The following is a 23,805-nucleotide window of genomic DNA, read 5'->3' as shown; positions in this document are numbered from 1 at the left end:
AGAGAAATGTAAAATTAAACCACGACAAGAAGCCATTTCCATCCACTGAGAGAGATAGAATGGAAAAGTCAAGGCCAGGGCTGGGGTGGTGGCTCAGTGGTAGAGCACTCACCTAGCACATGTGAGGCACTGAGTTCGATCCTCAGCACCACATACAAATAAATAAAGTTCATTGACAACCAAAAAAATATGTGTGTGTGTGTGTGTGTGTGTGTGTGTGTGTCAAGGCCAGAGCTGGGTGTGGTGGCTCACACCTATCATCCCAGTGGCTTGAGAGGTTGAAGCAGGAGGATCACGAGTTCCAAGCCAGCCTCAGCAAAAGCAAAGCACTAAGCAACTCAGGGAGACCCTGTCTCTAAATAAAATACAAAAGTAGGGCTGGGGATGGGGCTCAGTGGTCAAGGGCCGCTGGATTCATTCCCGGGTACCAAAAGAATTCAAAACAAAAAGTGGTGGCAAAGATGTAAAGAAATCAGAACCCTAATACACTGCTGGTCAGAATATAAAATGAGTCAGCCACTATGGAAAAACAGTCTGGAAGTTCGATAAAAGATTAAACCTAGAGCAATTCACTCTTAGCTGAATATCAGAGAGAAACAAAAACATGTCCAAACAAGAGTTTGCACACTAATATTTGTATCAGCATTACCCATGATGGCCAGGAAGAAGACAACTCAAATGTCCATCACCTGATGAGTGGACAAGGAAAATGAAGTGTCTCTAGACAAGGAATACTATTCGGTCATGAACAGGAATGAAGATACTGATGCATGCCACGATGTGGATGGCCCTTGAGAACACGCTGCCAGGTTAAAGATCCCAGAGGCCACACCTATGCGGTAGGTTATATATGTCCAGACTGCACAATTGTCTAGATAGAAAAAGTAGATTAGTGGTTACCTGGGCTTAGGGAAATGAGGGACGGGGCTGATAGTTACAGGGTAAGGATATTTGAGGGTAGGGGGTGAAAATGTTATAAAAATCATTGTAGTGGCCGGGCACGGAGGTGTGAGCCTATGATCCCAACGGCTCATGAGGCAGGAGGACTGCAAGGTGGGGGCCAGCCTCGGCAACTTGGTGAGGTTCTAAGCAACTAAGCAAGACCCTGTCTCTCTCTCTATATATATATATATAACTCTGTGTGAGTGTGTAAAATGACTGTGGTAATGGCTGCACATCTGGATACAGCTCCCTAGTAGAATACTTGCCAGGCACACAGAAAATCTGGGTCCAATCCCTAGCAATGCTGGAAAAATCTGAATTGCAGACTTTAAATGGGCGAATTGCATGACATGAAGATTACGTCTCAAAGCTGTTACAGAGACACTGCCAAAGACAAAAATGAGCAGCCCAGATGGGATGTCACACCAAATCGCAAAAGGAGACGGTCCTGTCCCTGCAGCCCTGAGTTCTGCGGGAGGCTCGGGCTGCCGAAGGTGGAGCGCTCGAAACTGCCACAGAAGGCTCGCGGGCTGGGGCAGAGGGTCAGGCGACTGTGTGGACAGGGAAAAGTCGGAGAGCAAAGAAACCATGGGAGGAGCTGAAGGGCAGCAGGGGAGGAGTAGGGTGGAGGGGACTGTGCCCTCCTTGGGAAGGGACAAAGGCTCTGCCTGGTGCTTGCCTTGACTCGGAGGAATGAATGAGCCGGAGTTACAGAAGGCAGGGGAATTGTGACCCCAAGTCAGTGGAGGAACGTGGGTGGGGATGACAGAAACAGGAACACGTAGAGAAACTATCCTGAGAAGGTGGCACACGGGTTTGATTGTAGATATAAGAAACCCTCAGACTGTAAAGAGCGGCCAGCTTGTTCCCTAAGCTGTAGCCACCAAGTCGACCCCGCAGGAGCTGAAGGGTAAGCTCCAGAGCACGGCCGGTCCCCAGTTCTTGCTAGAACCAATCACACCCGGAGGGTCGGCCTGGGACACCTGGCTGGGTGTGAGGTGACAGCAAGGGCAGAGTGAACATTCTTCCAGATCGGTGGGGACACGGGCTGAGTGGACACTCTGGGGGCACCCTGATAGGGTGCTGGGTGACTGTCCAATTCTGGAGAAATCCTGGGGGCTAGCTAACTACACAATGGTAGCCTGGAACTGGCCAGGGCTGGGAATATTGTCACCACAGAAGAGGATGGAAAAACAGCGATGTTCCTGGTGGAGCTGGGGCACCAGTTGTTACAAATTAGCCAGCACCCAACGGGGCTTCAGAGTTGACCCTTTTGAAATGCACCAGTGCCAAGCCTAGTGGCACATACTGTCATCCCAGCAGCTTGGGAGACTGAGGCAGGAGGATCACAAGTTGGAGGCCAGCCTCAGCAAGAGCCACTCAGGGAGACCCTGTCTCTAAATAAAATACAAAATAGGGCTGGGGATGGGGCTCAGGGGTTGAGTGACGCTGAGTTCAATCCCTGGTACTCCCCATTCCAAAAAGAAAGCTCTAGTCCTCTGAGGGGCTGGGGGCAAAGAATGGGCACCCAGGTGCGCAGCACTGAGCCTTGGGCGTCCTGGAATCTATGTGGGTGTGGCCGAGGCACTGATGACGTGTGAGGTCTGCATGGAAGAGGCTATCAGAGCTGGCAATGATGCAACCCACGCTAAGGGAAGAGCCCCGGGACCAGGGGAGCAGCCCCTGGCATATCAAAGGAGGCTGGAGCAGTGCAGCCCACGTGGGGTCCAGAGGAGCGGCCCGGCAGAGGGAGGAGGGCAGTGCAACCAGCCTCCTAAGTACCTGCTACGTGGAGGGTAGGTTCTAGAAACAGTCCCGGCCTTGGACAGACAAGTCACGGGTTTCACACCCTTTTTCACCTGACCCCAAACACCACTGATTTCAACCACAGCCTCATTTTCCACAGCCTGATGAGAGGGAGGGACGCACTGATGAAATCCGCGTTCCACCTCGTACATGCCATCCCTGCTGCAGAAATGTTCAAACATATGCTTTGAAAACTCAGTGAGGATGTGACAAGTGCCATCAACGAAGAAATACATTATTCAAGTCTTGACAGCGCGCAGAGCAGAGCAGGAAGCCACCTCCGGGAGGGAGGCGACAGTTGCGGTGAGACGCCCACCCTCGGATGAGGAACCCCAACGACACACCAACCGGAGGCCAGATTCAAACAGTCTGAGAAGCCGGGGGCTGGCGTGTCCTAGGGAACCACAGAAGGCCAATATGGCGTGGAGAGAGGGGACCAGATGACCAGGCCACAGGGGCGGGCAAAGGCAAGACCGGGAGGCCAGGGAGGAAGTTCAAATCTGAGCCAAGGGCAAGAGGGGGCCATGGTGAGGGTCCCACAGGTGAGCCACAGGCTCAGGTTGGCCAGGCCCAGCCCAGGGGGCATCGGCTGAACCAGGCGCCTGGCGCCCGAGGGGTTAAGGGAAACATTGGCAAGATGCTTGTTGACAGCGAGAGATTTGTAATATTTTTTAATGTTGCTACAAAATACAGCGAGTAATATTTTTAATCAACAAATATACATACACACAGAGGAGTCGTGCGAGAATAAACACCATCTGGGCAGTGCCAACAGAACCAGAACGGCGGCTCCAGAGCCAGGCAGGGTTGGGTGCCTGGTGGCATAGGCCCACTGGTCACTGTGCCACCAGAGCTGGCCAGAGAGGATCCCGTATGGCCGGCGGAGGGAGGGCTGGATACAGAGCATCGCAGGGAAGAAGGAGTGTCTTCCAGCTGCATGACCTTGCCCTTGACCTCCAGCTGCACGACCTTGACACACATTTTTAGTTTCTCTGCACTTTGGTCATCTGTGAGGCGCAGGCCCCCTAGGGCTGGGCAGCTCAGGGATCAGGCCTGAGTCTGGATGTCAGCTAAGCCGTTTCCTAGCTCTGTGACGTGGGGCTGAGGTGGGGGGTTGTTCTCTCTAGATCCACGTCTTCACCTGTGACATGGGAATAAAGCAATGTCGGGCTTCACAACAGGGCTACTGTGAAGAGTCCCAGGAGCCACCTACAGAAGCCAGCTGGTGCGAAGGGGACAGTCGGTACGAGCTACTATGAGAAACTGCAAGGCGCTGAGCAAATACTAATCGTGGCCCCTGCCACACCTATGTGGCCCCTGTGCAACGTCTGGACAGTAAATGAGGACAGTCGGGATTTCCCACGCGCTACAGATCCAGTTCCTGTGTTCTCCAGGAGACTCTGGGACCCTGAGCAAGTCTCTTCCCTTCTCCTCCATGATGTGCACAGAATTCAACGGGGCAGACTCTTTCTAAAGCCCACACGGGCCCCACATCTCACGGCCCAAGCTGGACCTGCCCTCACCTGGAGTGACGGGGAGAGGCTGAGGAGGAGGGGTCTGTCCCCACCTGCACGGGCATCTGGGAAGTCCCACAGAGGCAAGGACATGTGAGGGAGCGGTGCAGGGTCTACCTGAGTCACACCTGCCCACAGAGACCTCCCCCCTTCCTTCCCAGCAAATGCTCCTGGAAACCCAGATTCCTCTTCCCATGACCACAGCCCAAACCCTGCCCTCACCCCAAAGCAACTGTGATCTACAGGAAAGCCCCCCTGGAAGACCTCGAGGGTTCTTTATTCAACTGTGTAGGTCTAGGAGTAAGTCACGTGCCCCCCACAGCTAGAAGGCAGGGGGTGGGGGCCACGGGTGCTGCTCCCACAAACCCAGTGGCACTAATAAGAACCGACAGGAGATCAGTGACAGAGGAGCTGTGCCCTGCTGACCTCATGTGACCAACAAGAGTCAAAGCAACCACAAGGACCGACGCTCTGCTGTCACTACTCACGGTTGTCCCCACTCTGCGCCCACTCCGGGTCCTAAAGGAGGAAGGTGTGACCGGCTCCCTGCTTTAGGGATTTCAGTTCACATCACTTCCTGCTGCTTTGGGCCTGCAGTGGCACAGATATCACCTGGTGACAGAACTCGTCCCAGGCCACGAGGTCAGTAGGAGGCCGGCCCACTGCAGAGTAGGCTGCCCGAGTCCAGGGCCTGCGCGGTGACCATGGGGGCCGACAGGTCAAGAGCAAGGGGAGGGGCACTTGCTCAGCAGAGTCCATGGGCTCACAATGACCCCGGAAGGACAGGCTCCCAGGGAACCCAGGAGGTAAAGAGCAGAAGGGTCCAGAGAGCTGATAAAGCCAAGGAACCAGCAGAGTCCAGAGGAGGCTGGGCCACCAGGGAGCCCGGTGGACTTCTATGAAATTGTGAATGAAAGCTTGATGCCCCCACTCCACACCGTCGCTGTGTCCCCTGCCCTGCTTGGCTCTTTGGACATGACATCCAGGTGCCTACTACTGTGCTGTTACTCCCAGAATATGAGCTCCATCAAAGGCAGCAAGGGTTCCATTTGAAATGTGCATCTTCAGTGCCTAGATAGTGCACATTTGAGATGCTCAGATATTTGTTAAATTCAACTTTTATTAAAAGCAAGATGCGGTGGCCCACACCTGTCATCCCAGGGGCTCGGGAGGCTGAGACAGGAGGATTGAGAGTTCAAAGCCAGCCTCAGCAATGGTAAGGCACTAGCAACTCAGTGAGACCCCATCTCTCAACAGAATATAGAATAGGGCTGGGGAGGGGTTCTCAGTGGTTGTTAAAGGCACAGGTCCACAACACCGTCCTCATGTAATGGAGCACTGAGTGTGCTGGCTCTCCTGAAAAACTACCTGAGAGAATCAACTTCACAGGGGGAAAGGTCTAACCGGGCTCACCCCTTCAGAGATCTCAGCTCCCGTCACTGTCCCTGTTGCTTTGGGTCTGTAGTGGCCCACTACATCATGGTGGGAGTATGGGTGAGGCGAGAAGAGGCCAGTTCCCACACCTGCTTCAAGGGCACACCCCCAATAACCTAAAGTCCTTCCACTAGGCCCCACCTCCAATAGGTCCCATCAACTCCCTAGGGTGCCAGAGGCTGATGACCAAATCCTTAACACATGGGCCTTCGGGGATGCTTATCCAAATGACAGCAAGTACAAAAAAGATCTAGCCGTCAACTTTATACTCAGTGCTTACAGTCACATGGGACATCACTTTCCCACGTTCACATATGAACACTCACCCTGGGAACACCATATCACATCCAACCACGAGAATGGGAAGTTACACTCCAGGTCAGTGTCACATGTCAAAATACACTCTACTGTCCTGATGGCTAAAAAGAACAAACAAAAATCAAAAAGTGCTTATGGTCAGCCAGAGCAGATAAGGGTAAGACATGGGCCAGTGACATGACAGACGAGCACAGCATACAAGCCACAAAGCAGTCAGGCAAGACAGCGCTGCTCAAGGGCCCCAGGAGTTCCAATAGCAGAACTCCAAGTTCAACTGCAGTGAGGAGGAAGACAGCCTGAAGAGATAATGGCAGAGAGGGCGGGGACAGAGGCAGCCTTTGGGAGTAAGGAGGTATGAGCAGGACAGGGAGGGTTCAGAGGGGCCCTGAGGTTCAGCCTGGCAGTGAACAGAGGTGAGGGAACCCAGTAAGACGTACAAGGTCACTAGGTCCCATCAGTCGAGACTGCCGATGAGTCTTCAGGAGGCTGGAGTGCATTCTGCAGGCCTCTGGAAGTCACTGATGGCTCCTGAACACACACCCAGCCAGGATGGGCTCTTTGCACAAGACAGTCCCCAAAGCAGGAGGAGGGAATGAGATCGTAGAGGGCCGGGGGCAGGGTGGTCACCACCCGTTAACCAGCAGTAAGAGGACTGAGAACATGTACTAGCTGCAGGACCAGGTGGGGACGGAATGGCTATGAAAGACAATTAGGCAACGAAAATTACTGAAGACCCGCATGTGTCAGGAGGCACGCACGGGGCAGGTGGGAAAAGAGACTTACAGAATAGTACGTACAATGTGATCTCATTTGTGCCATAAAAAAGGAAAGGGTACACTTGTATATATAGGCTTGGAGAAAGTCGGAAAGGATTTATGGAGAATTGGGAACAGTTGGCATTTAAAAATAAGATGCATTTTGGAAGAAGACAAAGTCACAAAGTAACAGACAAGAGATGACAGCGAGGCTCCAAGCCTGCTTGCTGGGAAGGAGGCGTCAACAGCGAGCTGAGAGCGGCGTGGTGCCAAGGAGCTCCTTCCCCGCACAGACAGGTCACAGGAGGCTGCAGGAGGTTGCATCTGGAGGAAGAAATTAGGGAATCCCTGGCACAAACCGAGCCAAGAGACGGGCCAGAGGGAGGGTGCGTCTCCTCCACCCTCCAGAAGGGGGCAACATAGCTCGTGGCTGGAGCCAGGAAATCAACCCCCTGAGTGAAGACAAGGGCACCTATTTAAAGCTAATGATAAAAGCAACTGTGACTTACTATTCCTTGAGCACCTGCCATATGCCACGTTCCAGGCTACACGCATTCCCTGAGCACCACCATGCCACAGACGGAGAACGGAGTCGGGGGGCTGAACAACTCACCCACGGCCACAGATGTCCTGAGCGCCAGGGCTGAGACTGGAACCCCAACCCCGCGCACTGAACAGTGATACCCGTACAAGTGGCAGAAGTCACCTGGAGCTCCACAGAGGTGACAAGAGACCATTTGAAGAGCAAGTCTCCTGCCCTCCATTAATGGTGCTTGATGGAGCCCAGGGAGGGGGACTGAGGAGCATCTCTCTGAAAACAGACAACCTATGTGAACTTGTTGAATGTCATGGACATGAGCATTTTTTAAACTTCAAATGTCACTCTCTGGGCATGTTTGAGTAGTAGCCAGTGGAGGCATCGGTTCCATATGGGCAGGAGCAGGGCCACCACCTTGCTATAAGAATAGAGAAAGCGTGATGCTGAGCACGGGAGGTGGCCCAGGGTGCCCAGGATCTGTGCAGCCGAGCCAGGCCCTGACCACCACTCCACCCACCCAGTGCCACGCTTCCTGAGGATACACTGGGCACTGGGTGCTGTGCCAAGCCCCGGGCAAAGAAAAGGAGATAAGTGCATCCCTGATTGTCCCCAGCCTCGGCTGATGGCCCCGCAGGCAGAGAGGGCGGGTGGCGTTGGCCGAGCACCAGGGCAGTACCCACGTGGCTATGTGGAGCCTGAGTCTGTCAGGACACCCCAATCCGAGAAACTGCCCAATTCTGGGATCCTAAAAAGATTCTTCCTCTCCTTGCCGAAGGCTGTTGCCATGGAGATCTCCCCCCCAGCCCTGTTTTCTAGGAGCTGAAATTAGACCCGCCGGCTGCCTGCCACAGATCTGAATCCCAGAATGTCAGGACCAGAGGACCCCGGGAGACCTCCTGGCCCAAGTGTGGCAGGGCCAAACACTGCAGGTGCCAGGCAGGCGATGAGAACAGGTAGCATCGTCCCATCAAGAGAGAGGGCGAGAGAGAGAATGATCAAAGTGCAAGGATGGGGTGGTGGTAAGAGGTGCCAAGGCGTCACCCCAAGAGGGCAGTCACCTCGAAACTCCGACAACTGCAAAATGCTGCCATATGGGAGCAGACCACACGCTCAAGGCTTTTTTCCAAAAGGGCTAAAAATCCAATTTATGTAAAGCCGCTCATTTTTTTTTTTTTTTTAGAAATACTGGCAATTAACTCAAATCTATTAATACCATGAGGTTTCTGGACTCGTAGCTGAGGGCAAGAAAACAGCCGTGGCTTAAATCTCTGCAGCAGGTGTTTCACTGAGTGGTGTCAGGCTCAGGGCTGGTGACGGAGATGGAGAGAGCAAGATGGGGCTGCTCACATGGCCGTGGGGGGGCAAGGGTGTGAGCTGCCTTCAGCCAGGGGCAGTGAGCAGCACGCCGCCAGCAGAGTCACAGGGTGACAGGCAGAGAAGGGACTGAGCCAAAGAGGGTCAGCCCAGCACTGCAGGGGGAATGGAATCAAGCAAAGATGCAGGGCAGGAGCAAGCGTCCCCTGCTGAGAGGCACCAACACATGGACTCCTGAGCCAGGCCAGGCACCAGCCCTTCATCTAGAGGCAAGAGGGAGAAGTCCAAGGCGGGACCCAATTAGCTCTGGTTCTGAACAGTCCCTGCAGTGCAAGAGGGGCATCTGGGGGATGTGCTCCCCCCAGGTGCCTGCATGTTAGGGTCACCAGCTTGAAAACCGTGGAGAGTCCACTCTGCCTTTACGATAAATGCCCTGGTGGCCCAGGAAACGGGGATTTGTGAGAACTGATTCTACGGGAGAGAAAGATGGAGGGTCGAGGGTGGAGGGTGTGGGGTGTGGACCTGCACTGAGAGAGGTTAGGATAGAGGGGATGACGGGACAAGAAACGGCCACAAGGTACAGGCCAGGACCTGTCACCAGGTGTAAAGCAGGGGAGGAATGGGGGGTACTGCAGATTTTCTGGTTGAGGGGCTCCATGGTGGAGTCACAACCTAAGGGACAGGTCATTCCCATTGGAGGCAGAGGGGGTGCCGGCAGGTGCCACATGCTACGTGGGATCTCCATCTTGCACAAGAGGAAGGCCGACCCCTCTGCAGTGTCAGGGCCTAAGTCCGGGTCTCCTGAGATCTCATTTAAAACACGGACTTTAAGCAAAAGAGGCAACTGAGAGGCAGACATTAGAGGTGGGACAGGCTCCCAAGCCCAGGGATCCACATGGAACAAGAACAAAAGAAAGATAAAAACCTGCAGGGGAAAGTGATAATACAAAACAATATGACAGAGAGGGTCAGTGTTCACGCCGAGACATCTGAGGCAAGCTCGAAACTCGGCTGATCAACAGCATGGTGGAGAGGAAGTCTACTGCACAAGTGTGAAATGAGTCTGTGTCGAAGCCATGAAGGGCCAAAGTCTCTTGCACAGCTGCCATCATGGTCACCAGGACTGTCATTTCACTAATACAAGCATGGAATCTGAACATACCTGCCAATAAGCCCCCCACTCCAACAAGACATAAAACCTACAGCTAACATACTTAATGGCCACTGCTGTGCCATATTGTACACTGACTGTTGCCAATACAATAAGACAAGAAAAAGAAAGCGTATTCACATTAGAATGGAAGAAGGAATGTGGACTTTATCTGCAAACATGATCCTACCCATAAAATACCTTAAGGAATCAACAAAACAACTGAGTTCAACAAAGTTGGCAGATACCACACGAGTATTCCAAAAGCCAACTCAATCAACTCTATTTTTGTACACGCGCGATGACAAACCCAAAAATGAAATTGAGAACACAATTTCATTCACAAGAATATATAATAGAATAAAACACTTGGGAATAATTCTTCTTCTTTTTTTTGGCACTAGAGATTGAACCCAGGGGCACTTTAACACTGAGCTAGCTACATGCCCAGTTCTCTTATAATTTTGAGACAGGTCTTAGGTCCCCTGAGTTGTTGAGATGACATGTGCATCTCAGCACTGAGTCCCTTGGGAATAAATTTAAGAAAAGATGTATATACTGAAAGAACAAAATAGGGCTGAGAAAAACCAAGGGAGATCTAATAAAGAGGGAGATATTTGATATTCACAGACCCAGAAGATTCCAAATTGTTGAAAATAGCAATTCTTCCCCAAAGTAATCTGCAGACTCAACACAAATCCAATCAAAATCCCAACAGGCTTTTCCAGAGAAGTTGACAAACTGATCCTAAAATGCGTATAGAAACGCAAAGGACTCAGAGCAGCTAAAACAATCTTGAAAAAGAACAAAGTCGGAGGCGTTACGCTTCCCAATTTTGAAACCACAAAGCTGCAATCATCCTAACAGTGTGCGACCGCCATAAGGACAGGCAGAGATCAATGGAACAGGATGGAAAGTCCAGAAATAAACCATTATTTTTACTCGATGGATTGTCACAATGGTCCCAAAGTAATACAAGTGGGAAAAATAGTCTTTTCAAAAAATAGAGTCTGGGTCTGTGGCAGTGGTGGGGGACAGTGATGATTACCTAGCAAGGCCGAGGCAGGAGGACTGCAAGTTCAAGGACAACCTGGGCAATTTTGTGAGACCCTATCAAAATAAAAATGGTAGAGCACTCCTGGGTTCAATCTCCACAAATGCTTAAAAAATAAATAAAAAGATTTGGAGAAATAAGATAGGCAAAAAAAATGTGTTTTGATCAGAGTTGGGCAAGCTGCTATTGGAGCTGAGTTCTACCAGCATTTGATTTGGTAAATAAACAGAGCCTTAGCCACACCCACAATTAACATATCACCTGGGTGGCTTCCACCAGCTACTGAAGGGGTGGAGTCATGACAGAGACCTCCAGTCTGCAAAACCTATAGTATTTCCTGTCCCATCCATTACAGGAAAATTTTGTCAGGCCCTGATTTAGAGCCTTACCTCTGAGTATACAGAAAAATTAACTCAAAACAGATCACAGACCTAAATATAATAGCCCAAACTACAAAACTCTTAGTAGAAAAAAATAGGAGGAGCTGGGGCTCAGTGGCAGAGCACCTGCCCAGCATGTGTGAGACTCTGGGTTCAATCCTCAGCACCACATAAAAATAAACAAATAAAATAAAGGCATGCTGTCCATCTACAACTACAAAAAATTAAAAATTTAAATTTAAAAAAGTAGGAAATTTCCATGACCTTAGGTTAGCCAAAGATTTCTTAGATAACACCACCAAAAGTACAATCAATTTTTTTAAAAGATAAACTTCATCAAAATTATAGATATCTGCACTTCAACACCACCATGAGAATGAGAATGCAAGCCACATATTGGAAGAAAATATTTGCAAATCAGAATATTTGCAAATCAATAATAAAGGGTTTGCACCCATCACAAAGAAATCTTATAACTCAATAATAGAAAAGACAAATAACCCGGTTAAAATCAGGCAAAAGCCCTGAATACACATTTCACCAAAGGAAACATATGGATTGCACCGAAGCACGTGAAAGATGCTCAACATCATCCAGCAAATGCAAATTCAAACCACAGTGAAACGGCACTTCCCAGCCACTAGAACTGCTATAATTAAACAGATGATGCCAAGTGGTGCTGAGAGTGCAAACTTGAACCCTCACATATTGCTAGTAAAGATATAAAACGGTACAGCCACTTCAGCAAACAACTTGAAGTTTTTACTTCAACATGACTCCCCAGATTCCTAAACAGTGGCTTGGGAGGCTGAGGCAAGAGGATTGCAAGTTGGAGGCCAGCCTCAGCAACTGAGCAAGGCCCTAAGCAACTTAGCAAGAACCGGTCTGAAAACGAAAAATAAATAGGAGTAGGGATGTGATCAGTGGTTAAACTCCCCTAGGTTCAATCCCTGATTTAAAAAGTAAATAAATAACGCAACAAATCTCCTCCTAGGATGGCTCAAGACATACCACCGATGTCATCTTTTCAGATAGGCACTATCCATCTCCTTTGTAACTCTGTCCATGTGCAAAAGTCACTTGTAAACATCATGTTCATAGCAGCATCATTCCTGACAGATGAAAACCAGAAGCAATTCCAATGCCCATCAGCTGGTGACCGAATAACAAAATGCAGCGCGTAATCCACACAACAGGATCCTGTTCAGCAATAAATGTGCACCATCAATGAACCCACATCAAAAACAAGTGGTACAGTACTGGCCTCGAGGGGAGGGGTTTCATCCCCAGCACCACAAAAACAAAACAAAAACACCCCAAAAATTACGCTAAGTAAAAGAAGCCAGATGTAAAAGACATACAGTCCACTTACAGGAATTATCCAGATAAGGCACATTCATACCGGCAGGAGGCTTTAGTGGTTCCCTGGGAATGGAAATGGAGAATGACTGGCACGAGGTCTCTTTTTAACTCTTGTCAGTGTTCTAAAAGTGGATTGGGGTGCCAGTGACCCAATTTTGTTAATTTACTAGAACATATTGAAGTGGATAAACTGCATGGTATGTAAACGTATCTCAATAAAGTTGTTTTTTTTTAAGGGAAAAGGGAAATCAGCATCACCTGATGGAGCGTTTGACGGCTCTGCTCCTGATTAAAGAACCGCAATGGGGCATCCAGGATGGTGTGTCCACAGCCCTGTCTGGCAAGCCAAGGCCACCAGTCTGGCCTCACCGCCCAGTAACCTCCTCCAGCAGTCTAGCCCCTGATGATTGCCACGCACACAGGCCTGAGTCTGAGAGGTGAGCCTCCAGGTCCTCCACTCACTCACTGTGACCTGGGGTGACTTCTCTCACTCTGGAAATGGGGATCTCTCACCTAAGCTGGGGACCGGGGTTTCTCACAGATCAGCATGTAAAATACCTGAAACAATTCTCTTAGAATACGGTGGGCACGGTGCTTAGCACAGAGTGAACACACTCCTCACAAGGCTGGCTTAGGACTTGCCCTGCATGTCACCTTCTCAGAGAGGTATTATGTGGCCGTTCCATCTCAAGAAGGCCAATCCCGTTACTCTGCACCCTTCTGATTTCCTCTGCAGAGCCTGCAGTTTTATTCTTTGGCTTCTTCATCCTTCTTTCCTTTTGCTCCCCTCCCACTACTAGGCTGGGGTCTCCGTGATGGCAGGGACCTTGGCTGTTACTGTCCTTGCGTGGCCAGGCTGGCTGTTGGGCAAGCATCATGGTAATTAATAGTAGGCACCTGCTGAGGAGTGACTGGCAGCACAGGCTCAGAGCCCTGGCCCGGGCAGTGTGTCTCAGGACACTCCCTTCTTGGTGGCGCCCCCCTGCTTCGGCCCAAAATCAGCTTCAAAGGGGCAGTGAACTAAGACTAGGCAGAAGCAGCCCAGAGGCTGAGGAAGTCGGTTTCCCAGGAGTGGAGCAGCAGGAAAGAAAGGGGAAGAGAGGATGCAGGACTGGGAGAAGGTCTAGTCACCAAGATGGCAGCTCACAGGGTGGAGAAGTAGCTGCATACAGGACATGCCTGCCCTGGGCCTTCCCGGATTGCAGGACCAGGTGAAGCGTACTGATGGAAACCATCTTTCCCTATTTCACACATGCTTGCTCTGGAAATTGGAGTTGAATATAATTGCAGCATTTTTGCATTCATTAAATTCCTTTTACCTTCCCTGGAATTAGGGCTTGAACTCCTATGTAAATTTATGCAAATAAACATGCAAATGAACAAGGCCCTAGCACTTCATTTTCAAGGGACTAGAGCACTATCTAGGACCAGGACCTCAGGATTAAATAGAAGTGGTCCCTAAGAATATGTAATTTTCTCTGAAGGAGCCGGAGCAGAGAGTCCTCTTGGTCTCATTTGTTCACTCTTTGAATTGCTGTGTTGATCGGAGGGTCTTTTTTTTTTTTTTTAACTCACCAGCCTAAAGACAAGGTGAACCCCTCAACCCTCGAGCAACTCTGCTTACCAAAAAAGGCCCCATCTTCAGCACAATAACATCCTTTCTCCCAAGCTTCCTCTTTTGAATCGGGCATATAAGCAGAAGCGAGGACATGGCTTTCCAGATGTGGGGCTGTGCCCCTCACTGTAGAGCTCTGTGCACAAGTCATGGCTTCTGATGAGTTTGCTCAACTGGAAAAGGAAGCCATCACCAAAGATCTTTCTAGTTTTAATAAACTTAAGTAGGACACCAGCATCACTGTGCGGTTCAGCGGAGGTCATGTCACAAATTTTAAGGCTGCCCTTACGTGTATCCTGGGGCGGGGAGGGGGGTAGAGAGAAAAAGCTGGTTTTCTGAAGGCTCTAAAGTTCTGGAAGGAGGAAAGGTGTTCACCTCTCTAAGGTGGATGCTCCATCTTTAAAGAGAACTCACAGTTTGCAGAATCATGAACCAAACTAAACGGTACCAAGGACATCTCCGGAAATTCTACTTCTGGCTCTGGCCTCTCAGCCTTGCAAGGGGGCCACCACCTCCCCGTTTCATCCTCACCACCAGCCAGGTCCTCAACAAGACTTTATGCCATCTGGGCAGCACCAAATGTCCCCACAAGGCACCTCAGTTTTCTAACCGCTTTTCCTTACATCTTCATCTCCTCCTGGGCGGCTCCTACAACTGTCTCACACACACATGCTTTTTTTAAAAAAAATTTGGTAATTGAGGCTCAAAAGACAATTTGCTCATCCAAGGTACACACCTAAGAAGCCCAGAAATCAGACCTCTTTTTCTCAACATAGTTAATTCCCCTCCACGCAACTCTGTGCTTTTAATTTAAATTTGGTCCGTTTTGCTGTGTTCATTCATTTAACCACTGAACACTTACTAACCATCTGCTCTGTGTGATCCACAGGTGTGGGGGAAGCGCAAGAGCAGTCCTACAAACAGCCCTGGAGCTAACCTACTTCAATCCCACCTCTTCCACTTGTTCACTATGTGCCCTTGGGTAAATCACTGCAGGTGACCTCAGTCCTCCTTAATCTATAAAATGGGCGAACAGAATTCTAATTCTCTCATAGGTCAACTGAAAATTAAGTAATACCTTTAGAGGGCTTGGCACAAAACATGGCCTCCACTACATGCCGAGATCTGAGGGGGCTTTTATTATTCCTCTAGGTTCTGGGGATAGAGTAATGAATCCCACATGATCCTCCTTCTCCAGGAGCTTACAGACTAATGGGAAAAGAGTAAACAGATAATCCCAATCATCAGTGGTACTTTCAAACTGTAATGAAGACTAGGAAAAAAGCAAATATATGCCAAATAGTAGTGGCACACATCTGTCATCCCAGCACCTTGGGAGGCTGAGGCAGGAGGATACCAAGGTGGAGGCCAGCCTCAGCAACTTGGCGAGACCCTGTCTCAAAATTTTAAAAAAATAATAATAATAAAAAGGGCTGGGGATGGGGCTCGGTGGTTAAGTACCCCTGGTTCAATCTCTGGAACCAAAATCATCATCATCATAAAAATAATGTGTAACAGTAGTAGGAAGCTCCTTTACCGTCAGTCAGTGGTCAGAGAAGGATTCTTGGATCTGAGCTAGAAAAATGACAAGAGGCAGAAAAAAAGACAGCAAGGGGGAAGAGAGAACAGACAAAACAGTGATGTTGTGCTTGATGGAAATTGGTATCTTCCAGGAACAGGAGGTGTTGAGGCTGGTGAATAGGTGGAGGGAGAGGTGGGGGATGAGGGAACGGACCTGGGATGTGGTCAGACAGGTCAGCAGGCACTGGGGCAGCTTTTATAAACCCAAGTAAGGCATCTCCTCATCTTAAATGCTCTAGGAATCCACTGAAGACTTCTAAGCCAGGGGAAATGTATGTTAATTGACCCGCAACTTTTTTATTTTGTTCAGAGACAGGGTCTCACGGAGTGGCTTAGGGCCTCGCTAAGGGGCTGAGGCTGGCCTCCACCTTGTGATCCTCCTGCCTCAGCCTCCAGAGCCGCTCGGATGACAGGTGTGCGCCCTGGCGCCTGGCTGGACCTACAATGTTTAAAAGGGCTTCTTCGGCTGCCTGCTTGTGGGGTGGGGGAGATCGTCGGGCAGGGTGGAAGGGGACAGTCCCCCAAAGAGGACGGTGCTGCTCCTGCCCACAGAACCGGCCGCCCACCTGAGGGGCGGAACCCATAAAGAAAACCGGGCCGATCCCGCCGGAGCAGGGGAAGGTGGCCCTAGACCTAACTCGTGACTAGCGTCCTCTGCACCTGCCCCTTCTGCGCTCTTCCTAAGGGAACCAGCGCAGTGGGGCTTGAAGGCTGCAGCCCCGGGTTCGGGTCCCAGCGGGGCCTCTTCGGGGCCTCACGACCCCTCTCCCGGTGCAAAGGCTCCACGAGGGAGGCTCGGCCGCCCGCGCCACGCCGCTCCACGCCGCTCCGCGCCAACCCCCAGGCCGGGCTGGCGGCCTCCGCGTCCTCGGGCGCCCTACACGCCCGCCCGCCCGCCCCGGCGGCGCCGCTCACCCGGATGTCCTGCAGCACCCGGACCCGCTCCTCCTCGTCCAAGCCGAAAGACACCCTGCGGCTCTCGCAGCTCTCCATGCTCCCCATTGGCAGGAGGCTGACAGAAACACTCCGACTGGCAACCACGAGAACCGGCTCCAGAGCAACCGGGCAGACGCCGCGCTCTGCGCGCGCCGCGCCGTCGCTCTCCAGGACTCGGGCTGCGGCGGCACAAGCCAACAAAACCACGTGCTATTGGCCACGGCCGGAGGCTCGGCCAATCGGAAGGCGCGGTGCCGCGGGGCCTTATGGGAGTTGTGGTTCGCCAGCCTGGCACCGCCCTACGGTAAGCCGAGAGGGCGGTGCGGCCTGGGGGCGTGGCCGGGCAGTGCGTGGGGCCCTCGTGCAGGGGGCTGGAGCCGGCGGGGGAATCCGGACGGCGGGAAGCGGAGTCCCGAAGACGCTGAGGGGCGCGGACCCTGAGGAGCGCAGCTTCGGAAAGCTAGCCCTTCCCACGGAGCCCTGAAGGAGGCCACAGGCGCCGCGCCGCATTCGGCGCCAGGCAAGCGCCGCCTTGGTGACTGCGACCAGCGCAGTGTCCTGGCTTCCCGAGGTGAGCAGCGCCTTGGGGACAACTCACCAAAACCCAAGTCAGAAGGGAAAATGGCGAGCAGGACACTGCGTCCTGATGGCAGGGCAGGGGCCCTGGAAGGCAGCCGCGTTATGGGGCCAGGCCCGGAGCTCACTGGGCTCCTCCGGGCGCTCCTCCCGCGGCTCCTCCCCTCGCAACTTCCGGGGCTCCTCCCAGAGCTCCTCCCACGCTCCTCCCCTCGCTCCTCCCGCGGCTCCTCCCCTCGCAACTTCCGGGGCTCCTCCCAGAGCTCCTCCCACGCTCCTCCCCTCGCTCCTCCCGCGGCTCCTCCCCCTCGCAACTTCTGGGTCTCCTCCTGCGCTCCTCCCTCCCCCCTGGGCTCCTCCCCTCGCTCCTCCTCCCCTCCCCCCGGGGCTCCTCCCGCGCTCCTCCCCTCCCCCCGGGCTCCTCCCGCGCTCCTCCGGGGCTCCTCCCAGAGCTCCTCCTGCGCTCCTCCCCTCCCCCCTGGCTCCTCCCGCGCTCCTCCGGGGCTCCTCCCAGGGATCCTCCCAGAGCTCCTCCCACGCTCCTCCCAAGGCTCCTCCCAGAGCTCCTCCCACGCTCCTCCCAAGGCTCCTGTGGAGGCTCCTCCCGCACTCCTCCTGGGGCTCCTCCTGGCTCCTCTGAGGTCGGGTGGGTAGGTTCCCATTTGGGATCTTATTTATTAATTAGTTATTTGGGGTAGAAATATCCCTCTTAAAAATCCTTTTGCTGCTTCCCCTGAGTTTTCATGTTTGTGTCTCTCAAGACGCATTTTAATTTAATTTGCTTTTTTTTTTTGTACCAAGGATTGAACCCAGGGGTGCTTAACCCCTGAGCCCCATCCCCAGCCATATTTTGTATTTTATTTAGGGACAGGGTCTCCCTGAGTAGCTTAGGGCCTCATTAAGTGGCTGAGGCTGGCCTCCAACTTGTGATCCTCCGGCCTCAGCCTCCCCAGACCCTGGGATAACAGGCGTGCGCCACTGCATGCAGCTAACATTTTTTTTTTTAAATCATTTCAGTGGAGGTGACAGATATTGTGACACTGCGCTTTTAAGTAGTTCAGCATGCCTATCATGTGTAACACAATCACTTCCTGGAGCCTCCGTTTTCGGGGCCTTGGGTTGCAGTAATTGCACTCAGGATGAGTTTGAAATCTCAATGAGTTGGTCATAGCTTAATGGCACCAATGTCGTGTAATCAATTTCCCTTCCTCTCCTCTGCATCTCTAGCTTGTTGCCTTTATTCAAATCCCCTTCCTACTTTGGATGCAGTGTGCTGCATTCCCTGCTTCTGTGTGGCTCCTCAGCTTTCTCATCTGTGAAATGGGGATCCGGAACTTATTTTGTCCTGAGGCTGATCTATGCTGCTATACTTTTTCTTTTCTTTTTTTGTTACCAGGCAACAAAAGGCAATAACCCCTGAGCCACAACATTTTTTCTTTTTAATCTTTAAGGTTGCTAGGTTGCTTAGGGCCTCGCAGAGTTGCTGAGGCTGACCTTGAACCTGCGATCCTCCCATCTCAGCCTCTGAGCTGCTGGGATTATAGGAGTGAGCCACCGCGTCTGACACTATGTTGTTGTACTTGTACCCACCACGGGAAGGCTTGCAGGATTCCAAGACTCCCCCAAAGATTTTTCACAGGGGAGATGAGGCACACATAGTGTCCTGGTCACCTTGGGCTCTGACTTGTGTTTTCCTGAGTTAGCTTAGTGTATTAATCGCTTCATAATTTGACCCCAAAGTAAAAAATCCAGTTCTTTCCTCAAGTTTTATACTCCACTTTTACAGTCATAGTTAGGAACCCAGGAAACTTTTAAAATATATGAAACATGTGGCATGAAACTGGCCTCAGGACCTCTCACTAGGTCACATCTCCTGAAAGGATTTGCCATCACCCAGTAGTGCTTCCCTGGGACCAAACCTTCAACACATGGGACTTTCTGGGACATGTATGATCCAAATTATAGCAGACAGTTTGTTGCTAGAAATGCATTAAAGGAAGAAGTTTCAGGAAAAATTCACAAATGTGTGGAAATTAGGCAACACAGTAGGCCAAAGAAGAAATGGTGCAGGGAGGGCTCTGGAGGCGCATCACCAGAGCCACAGGAGGCCAGGCAAGAGCTAGCCAGGCCTGTCCCCAGCTCCCTCAGCCCATCATTCAGCAAAGAAGACTGCAGGCTGCTTAGACCCCGCTGTGACAGCAGAACACCTGAGAGTGGACGTTTGTTTCTCACTGTTGTGGGAGCCTAGAAGTCCAAGAACTAAGCACCAGCAGATTCCATTCCTGGTGAGGACTCTGCTTCACAGATGTGCCACCTCTTGCTGTGTCCTCAATGTGGTACAAAGAGGCCTAGCTAGACCCCTTCAGCCCTTGTACAGGGCACCAATGCTATCTATGAGAGCGGAGTCCTCAGCTTAATCACCTCCGAAGGCCCCACCTCTTAATCCTGTTGATTGGAGAGTCTGTTTCCATGTGAATTTTGGAGGGGACACAAACATTCAAACTAGAGCACATACTTACTGCATGGTGGGCTTCAAAGTGAAGTGTTTCCTGGCGGGCACTCCAGCTCCTGAGGACTTGGAGGCAAGGCCTCATGTGGCACAGGTGCTCCAGTTGCTGTGGTCAGAGCTGCACTGACAGCCAGCCACGCCCTGCTGAGTCCTGAGCCCACAGCTCCAAGCCCACAGCAGTGTCAGGACCAACTGGGGCTCCTTGGCAAAGGTCACTTGAGAGGTTCTGGGTGCAGACTTTGTGGGTCTGGATCGGGGCGGAAGGCTGGTGGCTCTCACCACAAGAGCAGTCTCTGGTCAGCCCATTCTCAGCCCTCCCACCCCACCTCCTCTGGGCTGGTCCTTGATCCTCTTCTTGACTTTGTGTTCAGCTCTGCCCTTCCTCCTTTCCCTAGTCCTGGGCCTCCAGGCTGACTGGACACCACCCTTGCCCAGCCCTTCCTCAGCCACAGGCACCCTTGCCAGGCCCAGCTTCACCTCCCTTCGCTGTGGTTTCCCACCTAGGAATACGATGATGCTTGAAGCCACCCTGTGAAGTGTGTCACATGAGCACTGCCATGCCCTTGAGGAGGGAAGCAGCTTCCCCTGCTGCTCTTCGAGGGAGCACTTTAGGATCAGGAGCTGGATTTCTAAAGCCAAAGCCAGCTCTTTTTCTCCTGCTCTCCCAAGTCCCTCTTGAGCTGCCCAGCCACACGGTGGCTTAGCATTCCGTCAGTGGGCCGTTCGGGCTCCTGTTGGCTCCCAGAATGTGATTCCCACATCATGGAGCTAGACCAGGCCTGGGTTCCAGGGGCCCCTGTGTGTCCCCTGCAGGGTCAGAACATCATTTCCAGGGCTTTCCATCATCACTTGTGGGGGCTGGGGCAGGCCACATGGGGCTGTAGCCTGCTGCTGCTGCAGACCAGGTGGGCGGGAGAACAAACAGCTCTCACGCTTAGCTGGGAGATTTATGGAGCTACTGGAGGGGGCCTGTCCTGGCCCTGTGCGGTCCGGAATGGCCCTCAAGGCGGGGACAATAAATCCAGCCCATTATTTTTTACGAGCCTCCCACCCCATAAACAACTCCCTTGGCTGGTAAGGCAGCTTCATGCACTTCTAGCCTGGCCTCGAGCCGGCGCCAGGGGCACCCTCAGTGCTGACTTCTCAACATAAGAGGCAGAAATTTCCCCCAAGCTGTAGAACCTTAGGTCTGGAGGAGTGGATGGTGTGGTGTGAAGGCGAGCCATAGCTGAGGGCACAGGGTAAGAGCTGGCCTGGCCCTGGATGTCGTCTCAGCAGCAAGTCCTAGGGCCTTGGTTTCTTATCTGTAAAATGGGACTGACCTGAGTATCTTCCATTACAGAATGGTTGTGCGGGTTAGAATGAGACATATCCAGCACCATATCCCCCAGGGTGGCGGCCACCCCAGGTGGGCAGAACCGGGCCCAGCTGTTATGGGCATCACACATCATCCTAGGCACCGCAACCGAGCACAACCATGGGCCCAGCACTTTGCCTAGACCTTGGTACAAGTCATTGTACCTGAGTACAGTCTGTAGGTGAGAAGACAGAGGCTGAGTTGTGAAGAATTTTGCCCACAAAGAGTAAGGAGCAGAAGAGGCAGAATTTGACTCCACTCTATCTGCTCAGTGTCTGCACAGTGGCTGGAAGACAGGAGCAGAGGTTGCTCTGTAGCCTGGACCCCAGGGACACAGGGAGACCCCACCTCCCCACACCACCCTCCTCTGAGGGCCTGGACTGCCAGCCTCTGGCCAAATGGGCACAGCAGCCAACACCAGGTCTCCCTGCCCTGTCGAACCCTCTGAGGGCAGCTGGGGCCAGTGCTCCACCCAGCCCCTGACCACATTATGCCCCGCTGGACCTCCCACGACTCCCCACAGGGCCCTGGCTCAGACCTCTAGAGCCCTCTTGTGTTTCCAACAGAGCCCTTGCTGCTCTGCCACCTGTCTTCACTCCCACTGCTGCCTCTGTCTGGAACATCCTGCCCACCTGGCCGTTGCACCCCTTCTCTCTGCATGCCTCCTGCTTCCCCAGGCAGAGCCAGTGGGTCCCTGCCTTGTCACCCCTTTCTGACCCCACCTCAGCCTCCCTGCACTGCCCACTCTGGCTCTGCACCAGGCCTTTCTTCCTCACATAATGACCCCTACACCCTGCTGTCCAGCATGGATCCTGGTAGGGAGTGGGCAGTCAGGAGAGGCGAAGAAAGGGTGTCATAGAGCTGACATCAGAACCCAAAGGGCCTTTCCTGGGCCAAAAGTTGGCCCACATGCCTGTTCTAGGAGAAGGTAACAGTAGCCTATCCGCCATCACCAGCACGCTGGTGGCAGAGCTGGGACTTGCCCTGGGCCTCTTGGCTCCAAGCTGGAGCCCATCCTCACACGTTGCAGCCCAGGCCCAGCATCCCCCTGGAGTTTGTGGTCATGGCCCAGGGTGTGAGGAGTTGTGCAGATCCAGGGCTTTGGATGTCAAAACCTCTGGGCAGAGGCCTGCTTGGCTGTGGGGAGCCAGCACGGTCATCCGGGATCATTTGGGGTCTGATCCCTCTCCAGCCTCTGTGGGCCTTTTTTCCAGCCATGAAGTCTCAGGCTGATCTGACAGGACATCTGCCCAGCACCCCCTCCCTGCCCCTGAACCACCCCCAGGGCCTCATCCCCAGCCAGGGCCAGCTCGGCAGACTCCTATCTCCAGTTGGTGGCCACTTGATCCTCTCCCAAGGCTCCTTCTATATTTATGTCCCACCCTGTTTTCTCCTGTTCCTTTTCAGTCCCTGCCCAGCCCCTCCTGGGCCTCCTCCCCCTCCTGCCCCTCCCTGGCTTCTTTAGTCTCCCCTGGCTCCCACCCTGACCTGGGAGCAGCCTGGACAGGGTCTGCTGTCCCACTGACTCAAACCTAAAGCATTATCTTCCCATCCCCTAGCCTCAGTGAGGAGGGGTCCCTACATTGGACCTACCCTTGGCCCCTGCCCTTTCCTGCTGCCCTCCCTTCATGACCACACATTGCCTCTCAAGCCCAGCACCTTCTCACCCCCTCACTCCACCTTTTTTCTTTAAGCACCCATGAGTACCAGCTGGGCTCCCTGCCTCTGCCTGTCCCCTCCCCCACACACCATAATGAGGTGCTGTCTCCAGAGCCCAGCTCAGGTCTGCCCCACCCTGCTGCACCCCACCTTTGCTGCCTTCTGAGGACTGCCAGCCACTCCTCCTGCCTGCCACCCTCCCTTCACGCACACATACCCTCGCCCATGGTGAACCTGGGCATGCTGGCTCTGGACTTGGATGCCATTTCCCATCCCCTCTCTTCTTGAAAAGCTCTTACTCCAGTGCCCAGCTCAGTTTCACCTGCTCTTCGCAGCTGCCTCTGATTCAGGCAGCACATCTTCCTCCTGACTCGGACTCCTGTGGTTCAGATGGCTCCGCCCTCTGCTGGAGGCCTGGCCTACTACCTCCTGAGGGGCAGGGACATTGTCCAAGTTGTCTCACATTTCTCATGTCAGATACGGGGCTGTGTGCAGAGAAAACCCGTCAAGTAGAAGAGAACTCGGTTTATGTCATGTGGGGGATGACACCTGCCGTGGTTGGCATCAGTTTTACAGAATGCTCTTTTGTCCCAATGCTGAGTGGTGGGGCTCAGGCTGCCCAGGTCTTGGTGGGATGCCACTACTATTTTCTTGCCTCGTCCCCCTCAGCCTGCCAGGCTTCTTTCTCCTCCCCAGGCCCCTCTAGCAGGGCAGTCCAAGTTCATGTCAGAAGTTCAAGGACTCCTCAACCTCCCCTGCCCAGCCTTCCACTGTGTGAGCTGACTCCTTGAAGAGAACCCCTTTCCTTCCCTGCCCAGACCCTGGCTCATGTCCCCAGGCACATCACCATGTGTATCCACACACTGGTTGACTGAGTGAAGTGACAGGTTATTGAAGATTGGCCTCAGTACCCAAAGGTAGTTGTTCCTTCCCTGTGGAGCACTGACCCATGCTCTTGAAAAAAGAGCAAGGTCCTCCATGTAGATGAAGTATCTGTCTGCTGTG

General features: G+C 52.6%; 1 pseudogene across 1 annotated transcript in view; it reads right to left on the bottom strand.

Annotated features, from left to right (window-relative positions):
- Positions 1-16,872, bottom strand: part of LOC308633223 (MICOS complex subunit MIC25-like) — a 28,066-nt pseudogene extending 11,194 nt beyond the window's left edge. Inside the window, exon 1 of the transcript XR_014024331.1 lies at positions 16,679-16,872. The product of XR_014024331.1 is annotated as an MICOS complex subunit MIC25-like (transcript). The remainder of the gene's footprint in view (positions 1-16,678) is intronic.
- Between the last annotated feature and the right edge of the window lie 6,933 nt (positions 16,873-23,805).

The sequence above is a fragment of the Spermophilus citellus genome, assembly GCF_964194105.1.
Source record: "Spermophilus citellus genome assembly, chromosome: 14".
In the NCBI taxonomy this organism is placed as follows: Eukaryota; Metazoa; Chordata; class Mammalia; order Rodentia; family Sciuridae; genus Spermophilus; species Spermophilus citellus.
This window is presented reverse-complemented; position numbering and strand designations above follow the sequence as displayed.